We start from the raw sequence: 6,000 nt of genomic DNA, 5'->3' as shown, positions 1-6,000 counted from the left end.
CTGGTTGACACAGGGACTTCAGGTGACCAGGTCTCGTGGAGCTCTGCTGCAGTGGAAAATGGGCTGGCCTTGGATTTTCGAGCCAACAAACAGTCCTCTCGAGCAGTTGTCTTGCTGGGTCTGCCTGACCTGGGCTTGTCAAAAACGTCTCCAGTCTCTTCAAATCTTTTTTTTATCCTCTGAACTTGACGCTGAGACACATTGAAGGTGTCTGCCACATCAGCAGTGGATCTGGTCTTCAGCCTCATTATAATCAAGACTTTAGTCTCGGGGTGAATCTTAGGCATGTTTGCAGAGGTCTAGTTGCAGTTGATGTGCAGGTCTAGCGTAATGGGGTTCTTTTTATACACACTTGAGACCTAATTGATCCATTATTAGTCACAGGTGAAGCTCATATTACAAGGTGACAAAACTTATGTCTTTGCAAAAATTGACTCAATGGGCTTTACCAAGCTGTGAATATTAGAATACTTTTTGAAAGTTTAGTTTTTCACTGAAACATTATCACAAAAGCTGGTGGGATTAAAATGAGCCATTTCTTGTAAAAAAAATCTTGATTAGACATATATTTCAGCGGCACTTTAGGTCAATTTGTACACAAGCGACAAGACTTTTGTCAGGGACTGTACAGGTACTCAAGATTGACATGAGATTGACTGAAACTGAGTGTTTCACCCCCCCTTTAAGTTCTCTTTGGGAGATTGTTATGCCCAAGAAAGAAGCCAGCAGCGTTTGGAATAACATGAGCATGAGTACATTATGAGAGAATTTGAATTTTTGAGTGAACTATTCCTTTGACAGAAACCTACTGGTACACTATATAAATTTGCAGTACATTAGTGGCAGAGGTAAAGTGAGAGGTACAAGAGCTCTTGCACATACGCATGATGCCCTGAAAGTCTTGCTACTTGATACTACCTGTAAGTGTGTTAATTCTTGTTATTTCGAATTGGTTATTCACGGTCACGGGGGCTTGTTTGTGATGGTTGGAAGGCGCAAGTAGCGGGAGACAACTTTCTGTTGACCGTATCTTATTTCATGTCATGTGTGTAAATAAAACCAAAGAAGGCAAATTCGCATCGTCTTTCTTTAAAATCAAGATGATAAAGTGCGAACGAGTCACGAGCCCACTATCTAGCCCCTATGTGGATGGAACCACAATGCGTCGCTCACTCGCAGAACGCAAGCTGCTGGAGGGTGTGTAAGTCTGAGCAAGCGAGTTTAGGTATATTGGTGCAGAGCCAGTGGTTGTTTTGTAGGCGAGAACCAGTGCCTTGAATTTGATGCGAGCAGCCATTGGCAACCAGTGCAGTCTGATGAAGAGAGGCGTAACATGCGCTCTCTTCGGCTCATTAAAGACCACTCTCGCCGCTGCATTCTGGATCAGCTGCAAGGGTTTGATAGTGCATGCTGGAAGCCCAGCCAGAAGAGCATTACAATAATCCAGTCTGGAGAGAACAAGAGCTTGAACCAGGAGTTGTGCAGCCTGTTCTGATAGGAAAGGTCTAATCTTTCTAATGTTGTATAAAGCAAATCTGCAGGACCGGGCTGTTGCAGTAATGTGGTCAGTGAAGTTTAACTGGTCATCAATCACAACTCCAAGGTTCCTGGCTGTCCTTGATGGAGTTATGGTCGATGAACCAAGCTGAATGGAGAAATTTTGATGAAGTGCTGGGTTGGTTGAGACAACAAGTAATTCTGTCTTTGCAAGATTGAGTTGAAGGTGATGCTCCTTCATTTAGTCAGAAATGTCTGTCAGACAGCCAGCGATATGAACACTGACTGTAGGATCATCTGGTTGAAATGAGAAGTAGAGTTGAGTGTCATCAGCATAGGAGTGAAAGGAGAAGCCGTGTTTCTGAATGACAGAGCCTAATGAGGACATGTATATGGAGAAGAGAAGTGGTCCAAGCACTGAGCCCTGGGGAACCCCAGTAGCTAGATGATGGGACTTAGACACTTCACCTCTCCATGACACCCTGTAGGACCTACCAGAGAGGTAAGACCTGAACCACTGGAGAGCAGTTCCTGAGATCCCCGTCTTCTTAAGTGTTGACAGGAGGATCTGGTGGTTAACTGTGTCAAAAGCAGCAGACAGATCCAGCAGGATGAGCACTGAGGTTTTGGAAGCTGCTTTTGCCAGTCTCAGTGCCTCAGTTACCGAGAGCAAGGCAGCCTCAGTCGAGTGGCCGCTTTTGAAGCTGGATTGGTTGTTGTCCAGGAGTTTGTTCTGTTCAAGAAACACAGAGAGTTGATTAAACACAACTTGCTCAAGGGTCTTTGCAATGAAAGGCAGAAGGGATACCGGTCTGTAGTTTTCTAAAAGTGCTGGATTATGAGAGGGTTTCTTAAGCAGTGGGGTTACCCGAGCCTGCTTAAATGCTGTGGGAAAGTTTCCCGTGTGAAGAGAGGTGTTGACAATGTGAGTGAGTGCAGGAGTGATTGAAGAAGAAATGACCTGAAGGGGTAGCCTGGATGCCAGCCGAACTTAGCCCAGCCCACAACATTTTTAGGTCGGGCAGTTCGGTATGGTCTCGCTCCATAGAGGAGTGATTATCCCCGAACAGAAACTGTTTGGACCAATGAAATCATCAGGGCGGGCTTTAGACGATGACGGACAGATGATTAACAGTAACATAATCATCCGTCATCAAAGGGGCTTGGATTATATTTGATCGAATCCTAAACGGAGAGCTTGTTTGTATATGCATTCACCTTCACAATTTCTCTCAGAAATGATGATCATGTTGGGTAATTACTCTGTGTATCATTAAATTATTTAATTTTTTTTACAACACCGGCAAAGATTGTGTATTCCAGCCTGATTCCAGCACGCATGCAGACAGGGTTGCCAAGTTTTTACAACAAAACCCGCCAACTACTAGCCCTAAACAATAGGTTCTCCAGGGAAAAAATGGCGTTTGGGGGGTAAAATGTGTGTTATTTTGGCAAGGTTGCCTGCTAAAATTTGCACTCATGGGTCTCACACAGGTCTCACATAATAGAGAAGGATGGAAGCGTATTTGTGTTAGTTGTTGAGATGTGCGTGTCAGTTTGTGGTGAGGAGAACTGGTTGCTGATGAGAGATGTTTTGTTTGTGAAAAATGATGCAAAGTCATCAGCTGTAAGAGTTGATGAAGGAGGGGGAGGAGGAGGACAAAGGAGAGAGGAGAATGTTTTAAAGAGTTTGCGAGAGTCAGAGCATTTGTTGATTTTATTGTGGTAGTATGTTGTTTTAGCAGTGGAGACATTTGTAGAGAAAGAAGAGAGAAGAGACTGATACAAGGTAAGGTCAGTATAGTTTTTAGATTTCCACCATTTCCTGTCTGCCGCCCTGAGTCCAGAGCGATGCTCACGGAGAACATCAGACAGCCAGGGGGCAGATGGGGTGGGGCGGGCTGGTCTGGATGAAAGGGGGCAAAAACTGTCTAAGAGGAATGTTAGAGTGGAGCAAACAGTGTCAGTAGCACTGTTAGTGTCCAGTACTGAGAACTGAGCAGGTGGAGGGAGTGAAGATGAAACCATAGTGGATAGGCAAGAGGAAGAGAGTGAGCGTAGATTACACTGAAAGCTAATCTGTGTAGGAGTGTGTGTTGTGTCAGGAGTCAGTATAAGGTTAAGAGTGATGAGAAAGTGGTCTGAGGTGTGTAATGGAGTAACTAAAGTGTTGTCCGTAGAGCAGTTGCGTGTGTAGACGAGGTCTAATTGGTTACCTGATTTATGAGTAGCCGTAGTAGATACTAATTTAAAGTCAAATGAAGTCAGTAGAGTGGGGAAGTCTGTGGCTAGGTGTTTATCAAGATGGATGTTGAAGTCACCAAGCAGAATCAGTGGAGTGCCATCCTCAGGGAAGCTAGAAAGTAAAACATCCAACTCCTCCATAAAGTTACCGAGGTGACCTGGAGGACGATAGACCACTACCACATGGATTTTAACAGGGTGAGTAACAGTGATTGAGTGCGATTCAAATGAACTGGCCGATAGAGATTGGATAGGATCAAATTTCCAATCATTTGAGATAAGCAAACCAAGTACCCCCACCCCTCCCAATAGGCAGAGGGGTGTGTGAAAAAGTAAAATCAGAGGGCTGCAGGAGTGGCAGTGTCCTTTAGTTTGATCCAGGTCTCAGTTAGGGCCATGAGGCTGAGCTGAGAATGAGTCCCAATAGATGAAATAAAGTCTGCTTTGTTTACAGCAGACTGGCAATTCCAGAGACCAATTGGGATAGAGAGTAAAGTAGCAGAGGATTTCTGTAGAATGCGCAAATTATTAGGATTGCGGCGTCTCGCGTACAGAGCATGATTTAGGAGTTCTAGTAGTAATAGTAGAGATTTGAAAGCACATGGTGAATACAGATCAGAGAAAAGGCCAGATAGAAATAAGAAAACTGAACACAAATAATGAAAATGAAACAAATAATGAAAAGGAAAAATGATACTCAAGTGCCTTGTCGGGGTCCTTGCTCGGGAGGAGTTGCACAGGGAAGAGTTGAAGTCTTTACACTCGTCGGTCTTGCACAGGGAAGAGTTGAAGTCTTTACACTCGTCGGGCTTCCCACGTGGGCTGCCGCGTACTATCAACGCCATTTATACTCACCTGAGTATCCTTATTGAAAGCAGCTGGGAACACCCCCCAACAAACACGTTCACTCACAAACGTAGCAATGACCAAACAAATGCTTCACAAATGCTAACTCCCCCACACACACACCGCGAGAATACACCAAAACTACTAATACACACCACTGCACTACACAGACACACTTATCCAACAACAAATGAACAATAATATAAATTTTATGTTCAGTTTGTGAGCTTAGGTAACACGATCGATCAGTTTGAGGCAATAACTTATAAACACATAGCCAAAGACACTTGTATGAAAAAGGTAAACAAAAGTTTATTGACCTATTCTAAACACACACACAAACTAACAAAGACACACATTCATACAGTTACTGGGAAAGGGATGTTTTTTAATGGAAAGGAGTGAAGTCCCAATGATTTCTTAGCCACAACCTGAGAATCAATATACTAGCACGTCAACCTTAGTTTGTTCGCTTAATGATTTTTACCAGTTCAGCTAGAATGAAGAGTCATGTACTGGCGTTTGAATGCTCCTACGAGCATGGGTTCCTCCTAGTGTAACGGAGGCCAGCTAGTAGTTGCTGTGCGAGTAAACCTCACTCCTCTGACCTCAAGAGACGCTCTAGCGACTGACGCTAGAGGTTGCAGCCTTTAGCCTCCTTGTTAGAGCGTCTGACTCTCACGCCAGCGGACCCAAGTTCGAGTCCCGGTCCGAACAGTAGGGGTTATACTAGCACGGCGTTGCTTGGCTGGTAGTCAGTTGTCGTGGTCAGAGGGACAAATAGTTGGTTTTGCGGGTTGAAAAGCCAGATCCTGGATGGCGTTAGCTGGTTGCTACGCGACGGGCATCTCTGTAGTGCCACTGCGCGGACTCCAGGAACTTTTCTACGGCGAGGTTCAGACGGAGTGGTGATGATGAAGAGCTCTGGGTAGCTCAGAGGACGCTGCGTGTAGGCAGGAAAGGCTCGTACGATCAAAGCAAAAGATTTTTACTCTTTAATTGCCAAGTTCATAAATGATTGTCACTGATTTGGGGGGAAAAATACACAAAATGACTATTTTCAATATAAGCTTATTGTGGACTGGATTTTTTTTAACCTCTTATCGCAGTCTTGGACATGTCAAAAATTTGAAACAACATTAGATTTGATGCATTGTTCGTTTTTGTGCAGCATTAGATTTCATTTTTTTCCTCCCACATTGACTCCTCGTGGCTGTTTTTGCCCCATTGACTTCCATTATAACCACATTATTTGATTACAAAGCCATGATGACATCATACTGTATACGTATGCTTTCTGATTGTTGGTGGTTTCCCTGTTGGGAGGAGGTCAAATTTTTATTTTTTACTCTTGATCACTTGAGCCCCTTTCACACTGCACGTCGGACCCGCAATATTCCCGGAACATTCCCG

This window comes from Pseudorasbora parva, chromosome 3, assembly GCF_024679245.1.
Source record: "Pseudorasbora parva isolate DD20220531a chromosome 3, ASM2467924v1, whole genome shotgun sequence".
Taxonomy (NCBI): domain Eukaryota; kingdom Metazoa; phylum Chordata; class Actinopteri; order Cypriniformes; family Gobionidae; genus Pseudorasbora; species Pseudorasbora parva.
The sequence above is the reverse complement of the archived record's forward strand: the minus strand, read 5'-3'. Positions refer to the sequence as shown.